Source organism: Dermacentor andersoni, chromosome 3 (genome assembly GCF_023375885.2).
Source record: "Dermacentor andersoni chromosome 3, qqDerAnde1_hic_scaffold, whole genome shotgun sequence".
NCBI classification, from domain to species: Eukaryota; Metazoa; Arthropoda; class Arachnida; order Ixodida; family Ixodidae; genus Dermacentor; species Dermacentor andersoni.
In genome coordinates this window covers 197,298,225-197,316,262 of record NC_092816.1, presented here as the reverse complement: position 1 = coordinate 197,316,262, position 18,038 = coordinate 197,298,225, and the positions used below count along the sequence as shown (strand labels likewise).

At 45.8% G+C, this 18,038-nt stretch overlaps 1 protein-coding gene across 2 annotated transcripts in view; it reads right to left on the bottom strand.

Annotated features, from left to right (window-relative positions):
• The window catches only part of LOC126524377 (3 beta-hydroxysteroid dehydrogenase type 7-like), a 100,267-nt gene extending 89,427 nt beyond the window's left edge, over positions 1-10,840 (bottom strand). For both annotated transcript variants that reach the window (XM_050172709.3, XM_055067278.2), the window contains exon 1: positions 10,463-10,840. The gene's annotated coding sequence lies outside the window, so the exon portion shown is untranslated. The remainder of the gene's footprint in view (positions 1-10,462) is intronic.
• Positions 10,841-18,038: the final 7,198 nt, after the last annotated feature.

Sequence of the window (18,038 nt, the reverse complement as noted above, 5' to 3'; positions counted from 1 at the left end):
ATGACTTTGCCGACGCAAGACTTGGGCGAAATCGGTCTTCGGTTATGGAGCGTAACTTGCTCACCTGCGAGTAATAAAAAACAGCGCTAAACAACAGGACCAGTGAAGGGACACCGACAACAGCTCTGACTAAGAACCGGGTTCTTAGTCAGCGCTGTTGTCTGTGTCCCTTCACTCGTCCTGTTGTTTAGCGCTGTTTTGTGTTGCTCGTACTCATGAACCAACCAACCCAAATGCGTACTCTTTTGCTCGCCTGGTTTAGGAATCACGATAACGCGGGCCCGTTGCCACGCATCGGGAAGGGAGCCCCCTCGCCAGCACTCGTTGCCGTAGGTCGCGAGTCGGGAGATTGACTCGTCGTCTCTTGTTGGTAACGTGGTCGGGGCCGGGCGCCGATAGGATGTTTCATTCGAACAGGCATATCCGAATTTCTGCTCCGCTAAATTCCGCATCCAGTTTCTCGTTGGCGACGGCGGCCTATTCGGCTTGTTGGATGCTTTCGGCCTTCTCGGAGGAAGACGAAGTGCTTCTCTTTTGGAACACATCTCGGCCGTCTCTGTGCTTTTCTGGACTTCCCACTGCACTTGTGGGGTCTACCGCCCCCTACATCGCAGTGATGGATTCACAACACCCCGAGGGTCCTCCCGGTTCTCGTTCACCCGTGGACATCGGTTCGAGGAAGCGAGGAAGTACGTCGAGTGATAGCGAGGACACAGAGCTGTACTCCGCATCAGGTGACGAGTCCTCGGAAGACAGCTTTCGACTTGTCCAGTACCGCAAGGCCAAACGAAGAATTATCAACTCATCTTCGGCGTCCAGCTGGAACACCGTGAAAACAGCACCTCAACGATGGCCTCACTCCATCCTGTTTGTGCCACAGAACACTACTGACAACCTACGCGTCCTAAACAGACAAGCATTCTCCGTCTAGCTAGAAAACACCGTGCCGAACGAGGTCAAGGATGTCAGGATAAACACTAGGCGAAACATCCTGGCAATCGATGTTATGAACCCGAGCGCGCTGAACATACTATAACATGTAAAGCAGCTGGTTAACATCAAGGTCCGCTCAATCGTGCCAGTGAATGATGCCACGATAACAGGAGTCACCTATGAGATTGACAATGAAATACCCAACGCAGACCTCCCAGTTCTCATAAAACCAGCAAATGAACACAACGTCATTGTGCATGTTGGTCGCCTCGGTAATACACGTTGTGTGGGGATGACGTTCAAAGGTGACTGTCTTCCATCCTACGTGAAGGTTGGCCACTTTCACCACCAGGTTCGACCATTTATTCCAAGACCAATGCAATGCTTCAATTGTCAGAATATTGGCCATGTGAAGGGTGTTTGCAGAAATTCCGCCGTGTGCCCTCGATGTGCCGAACTCCACTCTGAAGACAACTGCAGCGCTACCACTTTGAAGTGTCCTAACTGTCAGGGTGATCCATGCGCCTCTTCCAAACACTGTCCCCAGATCAAAAAAGAGATCACCATTCTTAAGCAAATGGTGAGAGACAGCTCTACCCACAAAGAGGCCGCGGTGAAAGTGCGGCGAAGGCAACGTCACCATCGAAGGACTTCACGACGGAGAATATCAATTTTTCAAGAAAAGTTAACTAGTCACGCAGCACCATCAGCGGAAGTCTCCAGCACTACAAACCCCGATGTCAGAAGGGAGAAAACTGCCAGATCTCTCTCTACAAAGGAATGGCCGCCACTTTCGCGTACATGACCGGCAGAAGAGCCGCAGAAGAAGCCGCCCCCAGTCTAGCAAGGTGCTATATCCGAGGAGTCGCGGAAAACAGATGAGCAAGTGGTAGCGCTTATTTGGCCTTTAATGAATGCCGTTCGCGTGTTGTTAAGCAACATCCACACACCGTCTGCCAGAAGTGCGCTTCAAGTACTGGACGCACTGAGTCCAGTGCTGGCAACCCTTGAGTAGATCATGGCTTCCCAGCCACTGTCCTTCAGAGATGAGGTCCGACAAGCAGCTATTTTTCAGTGGAATGCACGCGGACTCAGAGCGCGCATTTCGAATTTCTGTCGCTTCGTGTACGCCAATATGTTTCCGATTATCGTCATTTGCGAACCGAACTTATCGAACCCGATCACGCTTTCTGGATATGAATCGTTTATGTCGCCAACTGTTGGTGAAAACAGTAAGGTTTTGGTGTATATCCGCCGTGACCTCACTTACATTCATCAGCCTGTGCCACCTAACGACGATAGTCAATATGTATGCCTAATAATAAGGAAAAAGAATTTTACCTTCACTTTCGTGGGCGCCTACCTATCTCCGTCAAGTCGATTTGGTCACAAAAGACTACGAAGCATTCTCTCCTCAACTCCCGATCCTTGCGTCATCACTGAAGATTTCAACGCCCATCATACACTCTGGGGAAGTTCGAAGGTCAACGCGAGAGGCAGAGCTCTGGTATCTTTCGCCTCCATTAATGAACTTTGGCTGCTGAATGATGGAAGCCATACGTTTCTACGTGGCCCCACATACAGCAGCTGTCTTGACTTGGTTTTTGTGTCACGAAACCTTGTCAGGCGTGCTGGTGGTTTTGCGGACATAGAGACGCACGGAAGTGACCATATCCCCACGTACGTCAAGATGAGAGGATTGTGCCCTTCCAAAATACGAGATACGATCCAAAGAGTGGACTGGTCTAAATTTCAGTCTGTGATGGAAGAACACTGCGACACCAATCCATCTTTCGACTTGGAAGAGGCAATCAAGAGCGCGGGGCTAGACACTATGCGCACTCTCACATGCTCTTCGAAACTGACGGAATTTGATGTGGAACTAGGACGACTTCGAGCAATCCGAAGACGTGCTGAACGAAGATACCGACGTACGAAGACAGCGTACAATTTACGGACCGCCAGACGCACGCAAAAGAAGATCCAGCTCCAGTTCGACGAGCTCGAATCGCAACGTTGGACTGCCTTCTGTGAGTCGCTAGATCCGCGCAAGCCTTTATCTCAACTATGGAGAACGGTGCGCGGTCACCGGACACTCCCCGTACTGCGGTTCCCATTCAAGGCTCTTGCCCTCTCTCAAAAGAGATCGGAGATTGACGTGGCAGAGGATTTCGGCGCCAGATTTTCCGGCCAACTTACAGCTCCCAACATTCCAACGCCTTCGAACAGTTGTCCGGCACCACGTGATCTCCGCATGGATCTACCCTTCACAATCTAAGAACTTAAGGCAGCATTAGCTTTGTGTGGCCGTGCATCGGCGCCAGGACCTGATGGGATTTCCTACCGAGCTCTGTGTCATCTGGGTGAGCGAGCGAGAGGTGCTCTCCTTGAGCTGTACAATGAATCTTGGAGATATGGTGTGCTACCAACAAGCTGGAAGACAAGTCGCCTTGTTCCACTGCTGAAGCCTGGCAAGTCGCCTTTGAAACGCTTGTCCTATCGCCTGATCGCTTTGTCAACCTGTGTTGGCAAGGTAATGGAGAGGATGGTCATAGGACGCCTGGAGTGGTACTTGAAGTACCACAACAGCTACCCGGATGCCATGGCGGGCTTTCGACGTGATCGATCATCGATCGATAACGTCGTCGACCTGCTCACCTACAGTCAGCATGAGAAATGCCGTAAGTGTCTCTGCGCTTCTTTCTTCCTCGACGTCAAAGGGACGTATGATAACGTTACGCATAAAGCCATCCTCTCTGCTCTCGCAGACGTAGGAGTGGGTGGTCGGAGGTTTCAATAGATACGGAGCTATCTCTCTATGCGATCCTTTTTTGTAAGCACCGAGGAAGGCCATGCTTCTTTACATTATAGCTGCTGCGGCGTCCCCCAAGGCGGTGTAATTAGCCCTGTGTTATTTAATCTAACACTAATTGCTCTCCTTGAGCACGTGCCAAGCACAGTCACATTATCAATGTACGCGGATGACATCTGCATATGCACGTCAGCAGTAACATGCCTACAGTTGCGAGCGAGAATTCAGAGAGTCGCCACCCTAACTGATATCTACCTCCGTAATCGAGGCCTGGAAATTTCCTCCGAGAAATGCGCACTAGTGGCATTTACGCCAAATCCATGACAAACTACAGCGTAATGATACATGGCTAAATAATACCACGTGTTCGATCGCACAAGTTTCTAGGCGTCATAATCGACAGGGACTTGCCATGGAGCCCTCACGTATCATACGTGAAAAAGCGGTTGATAGGCATCTGCCGCCTGTTCAAGTTTTTCACTGGCAAGACTTGGGAATGTCGACAACTACCATGTTACAACTGTACACGGTGCTTTTTCCAGGCTTTCTGCGATACAGCTTGCCAGCAATAACCAATGCAGGTAAAACGAATCTACGCACAATACAAACTGTTCAGGCTCAAGCGCTCCGGATTTGTCTAGGCCTGCCTCGGAGTGTATCAACAGTGGCTACGATAGCAATCGCTGGAGACCACCTTGTCAGGACTCACATTGACATTGAAGTGCTCAGGACCCATATAAGTCAAGTCAAGTCAAATTTATTTAAGACATGCACAAAGTACATTGTTGAAGGCCGCCCTGGCAAGAAAGCTGTAAACATACAGCTTGACGAGGCCAGGGGGCCGTTTAACCAGGACTCCTCGTCACCGCTTAGCCTCTCTACCAGCGGACAGACCTCGCACATCTTTCAGCCAAACGATTACCGCACATGATGAATCACTGCGATCTTGTTTCACTCCGGCTGCGAGACCTTCGATTCCTCCATGGTGCCTTACTCAGCCAAAGATCAACCTCACAATACCTGGCATCACGAAAAAAGCTGATTTATCGTAACCAGCCCATAAAAAGCTCAGACTACTATTTTTGTAAGAGAGCTACCGTGACTCTGCACATATCTACGCTGATGGATGTGTCTTGCCAAACAGCTCCACGGCGGCAATCGTGATACCAGCGACAGCCACAACAATCAAATTTAAGACGACTCACGCGACAACGTCGACGGCAGCAGAGCTCGCAGCGCTCATTACTGCCCTTCAATACATTGGTAATGAACAGCCACAGAATTGGACGGTATTCTGCGATTCGATGGCAGCACTGCAGTCTCTACTGCCACCTTTGCGACGCGGACCACACGAGCAGCTAATATTTCACATTACAGAGACGTTACACCATATGAGTGATTCAGGCCGTGAAATAACCATCCAATGGCTTCCAAGCCACTGCGGGATTAATGGCAATGAACGGGCCGATCAAGCTGCCCACTCAGCCCATATTGAAGAGCACCACGTACCAATTCCACTTTGTAGAACTGACGCAGCACGGAAGCTCCGCCTGCTTGCTCGGCAGTGCACCACGTCGCAATGGAATGAGACACATTTAAGGAATAGTCGACTGTACTCCCTTGATCCGACATTAAGTCTCGGAGCGCCATCACAGCTTCGCCGTGGAGACGCCACCCTCTTGTATCGACTGTGGTTGGGCGTTGCCTTTACCAAAGCCTATGCATTCCGCATAGGGATGACCGACACCGCAACGTGTGACCACTGCGGCCATGAAGAATCAATTGATATGTGCGCTTGCCCGCAGTACAGTACACAGAGAGAATGCCTTCGCCACGAACTTGAGCAACTGGACGACCAACCGCTATCCGAAAAAAGAATTCTACACCACCGAAGAGACCTAACTTCACAGAAGGCCGTGCAAGCGCTATTGTGCTTTGAGCGATCTACAGGCCTTCGCGAACGTCTTTAACTGGAACGCCTTTTGTGTGTGTGTGTCTGTCTCCATGTCTGCGTGTTTTTTTTTTTACGTTTTCCTCTCTGTCATCTTTCTATCCCCTATCTCTCATCCCCAGTGTAGGGTAGCAAACCGGAGACTGATATCTGGTTAACCTCTCTGCCTTTCCTCTTCATCTCTCTCTCTTCGGCCTTCTCAAAGTAACGATAACGTATGGCGTCGAGGAAGGTATCGACTTTAGAATCCCTTACTAGTCTATGAGTCCTGTGGCCCTGAGCGGCTAGAGTCTCCTCCGCATCTAACAGGTTTCGAAAGAGGCGCCTTTTGAGACCGCTACACGTGTCTTCCAACTGTGCCCTGCATACTTGGAGCGATGACCACTTTTTTTTTTATTGACACTTTGATCTTCATATTACAGAAAGTTTTGCAAAACTTATTTGGTACCACAGCTTGGCTGGCTATAAAGGGACCAATTGTTCGGCGTACCTACATAATTCGGCAAGCGGTTTCAACAGTGATAAAAGCAAAGAAAAACTAAATACAGATATTACAAAGCACATTATTCAATTACCCAGAGGATGACGGCAAACCAGTTGACCATTTGTCCACTTATAACACCTATCCTCTGAACATGAAACGCCCCATGGCCGCGAAAAAATATGTGTGCTGCTTTCACATCAATCGGTATGACCTTCAACCGTAGGCATTTCTGGCGCCCGGTAAATTAAAGTAGTTCGCTTCAGCTCTTGTACAGCGTGCGTGCAAGTAACGTAAAAGTGTCCTACTGGAGAGGTTCATCAATCTGTGTATTATGCCAGCAACATTTAATACGTGAACACAGTCCAGCGGAAGTACACACATCATTTGGAACAGATATTTTGTGGTATTCGTTCTGTTTGAAAATGTAATACTTTTTATTGCCCTCTTTTCTGAGCGGCTAATAGATTTCCAATGCGTTCTGTATGTAGTGCCTCACGATACTATGCAATAGCTCAGATAACTATGCACAAAGGCGAAATATAGGATACGCATAACCTCCGTGCCAAAGCATTCGCAGGCTGTTAGTAGCACGTGGCAACCGTAAGCTATAGCTTCGACATGTCTTACTTCACTCTTAAAAAAAATTTCACCCTTTGTGGCTTAGTTTGTCCCACAACGACAACAGTCATCTGTCTTGCCCGCATTTGCTTTTGTTAACGCTGCGAGCGCGGAACTTCCAAGTCACGAACAGCTTCGGCGTTATCAGCATGACACAACGTTCTCGACAGGAAAGTAGCCAGCGCCGAGTTTTCAAGAAAGGAAATGCAAACAAGGCAGATGACGATCATCGTTGTGGGACAAATGTACACCCTAAAGGGTGCAATCATTTCAAGGTGTTATGTGCGGTTGCTAGTTTATGTCTGAACCAAATATGACCCCTAAATATATAAATGGAGCTACTCGCTCGAGTAGTGCAGTTTCTAATATGAATGAAACCTACCAAAATCGGACTGATACTTTTTGGAGTGAAACACCGTATATTTAGTTTTGTCTGTATTAATGGTGGTTTCGTTTAAGCCACGAATGAACTCTTTGTAGCTCCTCATTGATGTCATCTGCAATCTCATTTAAACTGTCACCAACAAAGGTTATTGCTGTGTTGTCTGCATACATTAAAGCTTCAGAGTACAGTAAGATGGAGGGAAAATCGTTAACAAACGGTGAAAGAAGAAGGGCTCCAATAACAGCCTTTTGGTACCCTAGAGACTACTGACTGAGTAGAGGACACGACACCTTCCGTCAGTACTCATTGCTGTCGGCCCGAAAGATAACATTAAAGAAGCTGGTGAATTTTTCATCTGAACCCATAGTCATGAAGCTTTCTTCACTATATGTTGTTAACGGAATCAAAATCCTTTCTTTTGTCTACTAAAACTACGACGGCAATTCTGTTGTTGTTCTTGACGGTATTTTTAAGACAGCCTATGAAATCACTGACCAGGGTACTTGGAGAAGTATAGGAGAGGCCTTTGCCCTACAGAGGGCGCAGCCGGGCTGATGATGATAATGAAATCACTACATTCTTTATTAACATTCTCATCATACATAGCACAAAAATTGCTGTGACTTATTTTGTCTTGTAGTAACTTGTAATCAAGCCTTGTATTCACTCTTACCCTGGAAGGTTTAGTATCGAGAGGCTCAATTCTGATTGCAACAAAAATTGGCACGTGGTCGGCTACCGCCACAGGAAACACACCAGCATACACCTTTGTCAACGTTGCAAAGGCATGATCAATAAGGCTACTTTAAGGCTCAGTTATTACGTTATGTAAATTAAAAGATTTCAAGAGTAGCGTGTATGCATTCCAGGTATCGCAGGGCACTTCAATATTAAGGTCCCCAACAACTACAATATGATTGTTGTGCATGCAGGAAACACTCACAAGCACAGACTCAAATTCCTTCAGAAACGTCTTGATCGAAGAACCAGGCCGGCGGTACACAATGCCAATGGCTGGCCGTCTTTCAATCTTGACACATAGCGATTCTATAGTTCCATTAGTAACAGACGCATCAACCATGACATTGCACACGATATTCTCCCGTTCAAACAAGGCACCTCCACTCCCTCGTGCACACTAGTTCCGTGGTTAGGATAACACCCTGAAACCCTGCACACTGAATGCTTCGCCAGCTTTCAGCTATGCTTCACTCGAATGTCGAAAACAGCATCTATAGCCGCGCTTGTATAGGCGGCCAGAGTGTTTAAATTTCTAAGCAGACTTCGCACATTGGAATGTAAAAATAGAAAAGAAATATTAAATTTCAGTTTCTTTAAGATCTGAACCACTAAGTATATCGATAAATACAGAGAACTCAACACTAGCGCCTACATAATTGTGGCAAGGTCACCTTCAGGCTGAATGTGTAAAAGGGTCGAGTTTTCAGCTTTCCGCATCAGAATCCGGTCCTGAGATAGCCAAGCAAACTTTTATTTTTTTCGCTGTCTTCGCCTCACAAGCTTTCCTGAACAGTATGTTATTTTCGAAACAGAGCTGTTCATTGACATAGATTGGATCAGTATCCTCCAAAGACAGGTGACTCGTGTTTAGTCCTGTTTTCATAGTTTTAGACAATTTGTTGCAGGGGTCCCGGTTACGAATCTTACCACATTTGGTTTATCCTTATTGCTGGGTGGGATTCGGTAGGCCACATAAATGTCTCCATCAGAAAGCTCCATTCCAAGGCAAGTGGCCACTGTCTCTTTTAGATTGTCATTTGCAGTACGTGGGAGCCCAAGGATTTGCACGTCCATGTTCCTTCTGTGCTGCTTAAGTTCAGTTATCTCCCTCTTTGCGTCAGCAAATTGTCTGGTCATCTCTTGGTTTTGTTTCGCAATCTCTTGGTTTTGAGTACTTGCCTGGGTTAGCTCCCGCCGAAAGCTCTCAACATCTTTCTTAAACTCTTCATATCTCACATTCATGAATTTGACAGACTCACGCGTTTTACGAACCTGGACTTTAATTGCGCAGTTGGTGTCCTCGATCATGCCAATCTGAACGTTAATGTCAACCTTCGAAGGCACCAAGCTTAGTGGTTAATTCATTTATGACCTTGACAACCTTTGATAATACTAGAAGCCTTCTCAGAAAGCGCGTTTACTACTTACTTAATACGATCGGGATGTGCGTCTGCCATATAGTTAGGAAAACCCAGCTATAGCATTGGAGCAATTGACCACACGACAATGTAACACAAACATGCGGCACTTACAAGCGCTTATGGCGGCGGTAGCATCGGCATCAAGGTGTATATGCCTGGTAGCAAAGCTTCCATAGGAGCCCATACGTTCAAAACATGGCGGTTCATGGGGCTTAGCGCCATCTGCATGTAGAGGGAACACTTCCGGCGGAAGAAAAAAATAATGTGATGCCCTATCCGTTAAAAACAGAAGTGACGTCATCTTGTTTTCGAAGCCGCAAAATTTGTTTTGCTGGCCTGCCTTGAGAGCTATATATTCAAATGCCCCGCCATTCGGCTTGATGGGTGTTTCGAGGTTTCAGCGCGGAAAGCGATGCAGGAAGAGGCCAGCCATACGGTTGTCGAAATCGTACCCCTGCATAGAACATGCTTTCTTTGGACGCCGACAAAAGCTTTAGGTGTAAATCCTGATCCTATCGTTGAATGCCAAGCCCATCGGCCAGCGTAATCGAAAGAAAACAACTACACAATTATCTGGAAGTCGTAACTAACTACTTTTGACTGAACACCTTAACAAACGATCAAGCTACCCGTGTCACAAAATTCAGACAAACTTCGACAAGCAACAAGTACAATGTGTGAGGGGGGGAGGGGGCATATTTCAACAGGTCAACTTTACCAGCGCGCCTTTCTGCACATTTCGAGAGGTGCATTGAATTGCGAGTGATAGCGGCGTCAACGCCCCCTGTAACGATGTGTGTTGAAAAGAAGTGTATTTACTCATATTAATAAAATTAATTAAACTTGTACATTCTTAACTCGTCACGAATACATAAAAGTGACCAGGAATTTTATTTTCGTTGAATGAATCTGTCTCATTTGAATTAAAACACGCGTTTTTCTTTCCGAATGTTTGTTGCCTACAAACATAGTTGCGCTTCGATCGCTGCTCCCATAACCTCCCTGGCTGATGTAGGTGACAATTTATATGGAACCGCTTTTCGCCCGAAGCTTCGCGACTTACTTGGATCGACCTTGTCGACATTGCATAGAAGTTGGCAAAAAAAGTGCAACCAACCTGAAAAACAGACGCGCGGTGTGAGCCCGCGGCCGTGAGACGCTGCCGCAGCTGCCAAAGTGAACAGTTCCACGCCCACCAGCCACCAGCGATAAGATTTAAGAGCTTGCGTCCGTTGTTTACAGATGGCGGGAGCAGCAGCGACGTTCTTGCGCGGGAAGTGATGGGTTTTGAATTCCAGAATTGGGCTGTGGCGCGCCAGAAGACGTTTTGAGTCTGTCGATGTACGCCAGCTGGTTATTGCAGCCTAGCCTGAAGGCAGGGCAACACGGCAGGTCCTGCCTTGGAACGTCGAAGTGCTGGTCGCCAACATAAAAACAGACGCGCGCTATCAGCCTGCGTCCGTGAGCCACTGCCGCAGCTGCGAAAGTGTACTGTTCCCCGCCCACCAGCCACCAACGATAAGATACAGGACCTTGCGTCCGTTGTTTACAGATTGCGGGAGCAGCAGCGACGTTCGCGCGCGGGAAGTGATGGATTTCGAATTCTAGAAATGGGCCGTGGTGCGCCAGAAGACGTCGTTAGTCTGTCGATGTACGCCAGCCTATTTTTGCAGCCTAGCGTGAATGCAGGGCAACACGGCAGGTCTTTCCTTCGAACGTCGAAGTGCTAGCAGCCAACTCAAAAAGACGCACGCAGTCTGCCTGCGTCCGTTAGCCGCTGTCGCAGCACCCAAAGTAAACTTTTCCATGCCCACCAGCCACCAACGATAAGATTTACGAGCTTGCGTCCGTTGTTTACAGATGGCGGGAGCCACACCGACGTTCGCGCGCGCGAAGTGATGGGTTTAAAATTCTAGAAATGGGCTGTGGTGCGACGGAAGACGTCGTTAGTCTGTCGATGTACGCCAGCCGGTTATTGCAGCCGAACGTGAATGCAGGGCAACACGGGAGGTCTTCCCTTGGAACGTCGAAGTGCTGGTGGCCAACTGAAAAGCAGACGGGCGCTGTCAGCCTGCGTGCGTGACCCGCTGCCGCAGCTGCGAAAGTGTACTGTTCCACGTCCACCAGCCACCAACGATAAAATATAAGAGCTTGCGTCCGTTGTTTACAGATGGCGGGAGCAGCAGCCACGTTCGTGCGCGGGGAGTGATGCGTTTCGACTTCCAGAAACGGACTGTGGCTTGCCAGAAGGCATCGTTAGTCTGTCAATGTACGCCAGCCGGTTATTTCAGCCAAGTCTGAATGCAGCGCAACAGGGCAGGTCTTGCCTTGGGACGTCAAAGTGCTGGTGGACAACTTAGAAATAAACGTGCGCTGTCTGCCTGCGTCCGTTAGCCGCTGCCACAGCTGCCAAAGTGAACTGTACCGTGCACGCCCACCAACCAACGATAAGATTTAAGAGCTTGCGTCCGTTGTTTATAGATTGCGGCAGCAGCAGCGACGTTCGTGTGTGGGGAGTGATGGGTTTTGAATAGGCTGTGGCGCGCCAGAAGACGTCGTTTGTTTGTCCATGTACGCCAGCTGGTTATTGCAGCCAAGTCTGAATGCAGCGCAACACGGCAGGTCTTATCTTGGGACGTCAAAGCGCTGGTCGCGAACTTAGAAACAGACGTGCGCTGTCTGCCTGCGTCCGTGAGCCGCAGTCGCAGCTGAGAAAGTGAAAAAGCGATGCTAGGGATATAATTAGGGACCATATTTCAGTTTTTTTACTGGCGCTATCAGGAGCGCACTCTCCTACCCGATGCAATAATGACGCTTTACACTTCACAAAGAACCGGGACCCGAGCTTTACGGCAGTTTTATAGAGTTGAGCGCGAGGTGTTCGTAAATTACATCACAACGGCTACGGTCCAGCGCGCACAATGGGCGAGTTTTCAGTGTCGCGGCAGAAAGCCTCATGAGAAAACGAGGAAAGGTTAGTGAAGGAACGTTTGACGAGTAATTCTTGAAGATAATCAACCCGTGAAGGTTTGCCGAGGATGAATCGCGAGACCCAGGCGAAGTCGTTGTACTTACTGTATTTCTGCAGCGTTAATGAAGCAGGGGAAATTAACGTTAAAGTAACCGATTACTTTTTTAATGATTGTGCATTTACTTTCGTGACGCAGTAATTAGAAAGTGTAATGAATTAGGTTCTCTAAAGAACTAATTGTAATTGTAATCGATTACATTTTCTGCAACATGTGCAAGTCCACTCGTAAGGTACCGCCTCTTCTCATCTAGTCATTCTTCCTTTTAATAGATTAAATGCGCCCTATCCCAAATTACGCTTTTATATTTGCATAGTAAATATTTTACTAGTTAGTTATATAGCTTCCCATGTAAACACTGTTTTCAGGAATGATGAGTTCTGTCGAATCTTAAATGTACATAGTATAGTCATTCTAACATACCCCTACCGATATTTCCAGCCCATATAGTGGAGAAAAGAGCGCTTTTTACAAAATATTAACAATTAAGTGCACTTCTAAAGAGACTGCCTTTTCTTTGGTTGGCTGGTCGAAGACTGTGATAGATGCACCGACGCAGAGGAGGACGCGCGTTCTCCTGTGGCGGTATTGGGGGCTTTGATGTCAGCGCCGCCTGTCGCCTTTGACGGCAGTAACACACTTTGAGCCACAGTGTTCATGCACGAACTCTAGAGCAAAATCGGCGCGAAAAAGGTGTTGCCTTTCATTTCCGTAAAACTAAAGATATTCAATATACGATAGGAAAATAAACATTGCACGCACGTACAGACAATGAGTAAATTCATTCTTGCCATTTTTCAAAAAATTCGCGGACTACTTACAAAATTTTGGTGCATAAGTTACGGTGCGTGAAGGGATGAATTTACAGCAATTAGATTGCACTATCATTTTGAGAGTAGCTCGGGATCGCGTTGATTGCACGTCTCGTCTAAGTCGCATCTTGCAACAGCGCCTGCGCGCCTGGAAAGAGTAGCAACACTGCAACGCCTTTGGGGTTGCCAATTTCAATGAATGGGCGTTGCGGGGAGCTTTGCCTCTCAAGTAGGATATATTGACGCTATTCTTTGACAAGGGCCGCGCCGCAACTTGGCCATATTGCGTTGGGCATGAATTGAGGCAGCCTTAAATGAGCGTGCTTAGTCAATGCGGCGCTGACGTGCTGCCTGACTTTTGTAGTTTCAACAGTGCTGCGGACGTGTTCGCCAAGTTGACTTTTCAAGCTCGTGACGTGAGATGAAAGGTGCGTGACATTTTTGTCGAAAAAAAATCCGTCATGCGTGTTTGCAGCACCGATTTATGCACCAGCTCAACGGGAAAAGGGCACCTATGTGTTAGAATTTCCCCACGATCCAGATCGTCGGAAAAAGAACCTTATTCATCTAAGCTACGATGCTTAAATTTGCGCGGGCGTGTAAAATGGTCCTCAGCAAATTTTCTGATGCACTAGGCGTTGCCGTCTCAGTCATATAATCAAGGCGAGCAGAAGTCTGCTCAAACACAGAGTGACAGTTAGAACAATGCACTGAGCATCTAATTGTTAGGAAAATGTTCTTGGGGAGTTTTGTCTTGCTGCGGCTCAGAAATTAGCTTGCACTGGTTGTACCAAGCAGTGCTCTCAAGCTTATGCGTGTGGCCGGCTATGGCTTCAAGCAGGCGAACGTGTTGGTGAGCTACCTCTAACTACATCTCGGTTTCCAGGCTGCCTTCTTCTGGTTTTGCTGAAGTCACAGCTATGCATTTTGGAAATAAACACTCCCTTTCTTTTGGTGAGATGTCTCACTGTGCTTCTGTTTCTCACAGTTCAGTGTTCATCTATGGGTCGTAGCACAAACAAAACATTTAGGCGCTACACTTATACAAGCATCGAGTACTACTGCATAATGCAGGCAGGATATTTTCGGAAGCCGAAAGCACGTGCTTTCACAGCAAGGATGGCGTTCAATTATCAGTGTTTGAAGATACTACACTCTAAAAACAAAGGGAGTTCCGGGCACTCTCTTCGAGGGAGTATCTGCTTGTCCCATATTTCCCTCTTTTTTCGAGAGTAGGTCGACCCTCTTTGAGAGAGAGTAGGTCAACTCCTCCAGACAGAGTTTTGTTACTCCACCGTAAGGGATTGCTAGTACTCTTCCGTAGAGTGCTAATACTCTCTCCACAGGGGTAATGGTACTCCCCCAAACCGAGTGCTTCAACTCCTCCAAAGAAAGTACTTCTACTCCTCCAAGCCGAGTGTTTCTACTTCCCCAAATAGAGTGCTAGTACTCTCCCCAATAGTGTGAAACCACGATGTAGATCCATGGTCACGTTTGAAGGGATTCGCAGTACTTACATGTGGGGAATATTTGATTCCTTCATAAGCAGCTTCTGCACTTAATGCTTGATGAATGGTATGTAATCTGTAGTCGCAGAGTTACTCAAACGAAACATTTTCTCTCTTAAAAGGTCAAAATCTTCATTGATCAGTCACAAGACAATCTGGATAATAATTTGAGAAACATACTGAAAAACACATAAAATCAGATTACAATAATGCCCATGAGCTTTAGAACACATCTAATCAAACATATGTATATTCTCTAAAGTTTCATCAGTATTACAAGAAATATCCTTTAATTTCAATTTGCTCGTTCTTTTAAAAAAAGTATACAATGGAAAGTTACACATAGAACAAACGTGTGCAAGCCCACGAAGTATTGACACTATGATCCAAGAGAAATATGTGCCATATTACTGGCCAGCAAAAGCATTTCGGGCACAAAACGCTTGCACTTATATGGCAAAGGTTACCAGATGAGGTGCTAAGCATGGGGCTGGTAATGTAGATAAATTGTGCAAGAAAAATTTTTTGTGTGCCACATTCTAAGACAGCAGCTCATTCGTTAACGTCCTGTACAGCGTATGGATGTCCTTACTGAGAGTACAGATCATTTGAAAATGTGTTGTATATTCTCATGTGAAGCTACAGGTCTTGCTAGCTTTGCTTATATTTCATATAAAGTTATTCATGTACGGGCTGCACCTCATTATTTCTAAGTGTGTCTTGTGGTTCGGCAGCAATATCCGGCCCAGTCTCAAACCATTACAGAGGCGTATTATATGTTCTATACGGTTGGCCTCCTCGCGAAAGTAGTTTCCTGGTGCTGTTGGAATTAATCCGTTACACTTTCTCATAAATAAATAAAATAAAATTTACAATATTATCTAGTGTGTAGCAAACGAGTGTAAAACTGCCAAAAGCATTGGCATTAAAAGCTTGCGCCTCAAATTTCTTGGCGTATATGGTTGCTTTTCATTCCCATTACGGTAAGAATGGTATACTTCTGAGGAGCAGCTTGCATAATTACATGATCAATTATTGTGACTCGTTGGATGTGCAATCTAACTAAAGTACAGCATAGCTTCAGATGTGAACCGAAAATCAGATGTGATGAATATGATGCATCAAATGCGACACAAGCATAAGTACAAGCAGGGAAGTGCACGAAAAAGACAAAGAAGCAAAACATAAATTGAGAATGGCGCCATCCTGTTTCACATATCTTTTCCATGCACGTGGATTTCGCATGAGAATATGCATATACCTGCACAATGAACCAACTACGTGATACCAAAGCTTTTTTCCAACTGAAGTGCTTAAGATGCGCTAAAGAAAAATTATCGCACTTTACCAAATTTTCGTCTCAAAAGTAGTACATATGTGTCTAGGAAGATTAATACATCGCCTCACTGTGCCTTCTATCTTAAGTCCAGAAGAATTATGTCTACAGAAGCCATGAAACTAAGGCGCTTTTGCTTAACACTATATGTTCACATGCGCCAATTGACGAACAAGTGTTCTACTTCGATGCTCTCAGTTCTTTGCATTGAACGCATCTCTACCTCTACTATCATACTTGGTTGGCAAGTAGATTGGAGAAACCACAATTTTACATTTTTAAAATAATTTTCAATTCCAAGTGACTCTCCGGCTTCTAAGACGTAAGGTGTGCACCATAGTGTACACAGTTAAATGCCTTAATTGTTCCTTGCTTTCACTGCGGGAGGCACGAGCGGTTATAATGAACTGGTTTCGTGCGCATGCACGTAAACGATGACGACTCCTTAAACATGGGATTCTCTTCCCCCAACGCTTCCCCTTTTTGGAACCTAAAAGGAAGCCATATTTCTAAAATTAGGTGTAAAATATAGATAAATACAAGACATGAAAGTCTGTCTGCTTCATGTCAGCATATAAAATACAGAATCAGTGGTTTGTATTTGCACCCTTGCATTCACATGCTGTCAAATGTAAGCTATTATAGCTGTTAAATGTATGCAAGCACTTAATCAAGCATGAGCTGTTGCTTTTTATAGTGAACACAGGCACCGTGCTCATTGCAAGTATGTATCATGTCACTAAGCCAAATATATAATTTCATTGTACCACTATTTTTTCATTACGTGGATATATCTGTTGAGAGGCAAGAGAAAAAGCAGTCACTTCTCACTCCTAATCAGCTTTTTTTAAACAGATTTCTAACTTTTCTATAACACTTGCTTCTATGTGCTTGTCTCCAGAGAGCATAGTTGATTTTGACTTTCTTATCAAAGACATTACATAAATATACCATGTTAAGTTGACTGCCTAGTGCACGTGAGAATTTTCATCTTGGTGTGACACACTATATTGTGATTTTGTTGACATTTAGTCAAATGGTACACCTAATATACCCACATTCTAGTTTTCTTGTCAAAATTGCATGGCAATGTATTTTGATACTTTGGCGTTCACTCCTCTGTACTACGTGAAGTCGCGCTGGGCTTGGGGGCTGTTTGACAGCTTTGTGTCCTTGCAGATGCCTTCTTGCGTTATATAAAGTGGGTGCCTGAAAAATATCTTGTGCAAAATTCAACACGAGGACATGGTGTACAACTACATGAAGACAGTCAAGGTCATGGCACTAAAAGAAAGTCTTAGCTCTCAGTGTTCCTACGGAAATGCATGCGAAACATCTAAATGACTGCAACAGTCAACTGCTAAACTAACTTAATTTTTTAGATTAAGACGAAAAGAAATAACCGACAGTTGATACTGATTCGGCACCAATCTTAAGATGCTCCTTACAATAAATAGAATATTGATCATTGTGAGACGTCATAGTTCTGTCATTAGTCTGATGTGTGTCACAAATACCACTTGTGACACATCCTAAGCACGTGCCCAGTGTGCCCCCCGCAGCATCTCTGGTTGTGCCACTGCTCAAGCCATAATTTAAGGATCATATCTGCAATCATGATGCTCAGTAGGGATGAAAATATGGTAATCCAGCTGAATGGATATGACTGGATGTGCATATAAGAAAAGGCAACAAGCTTGTTATGGCAAGCTTACCCATAATTTCAATAATAACAAGAAAGTTCACTGCGGCCTGCATCGAAGCTTACTAAAAGGCATGAACTTATTTTAATTTATGAGCTGCGCAATGGAGTTCATTTTTGACAGAATTGACTACTGCTTCAGTTTGAAATCTAGCATTTTACATTCTTGAAGGCATCTAAAAGTTGCAGTTAAACTGCAGTTATTAGTTTATTTGACCAACTGTTTGTTTTGTGCACGACAGACGACTTGAAACACGGAATTAAAGAAACATCTTATTTTGATACTTGATTTCTCTACTAAATATA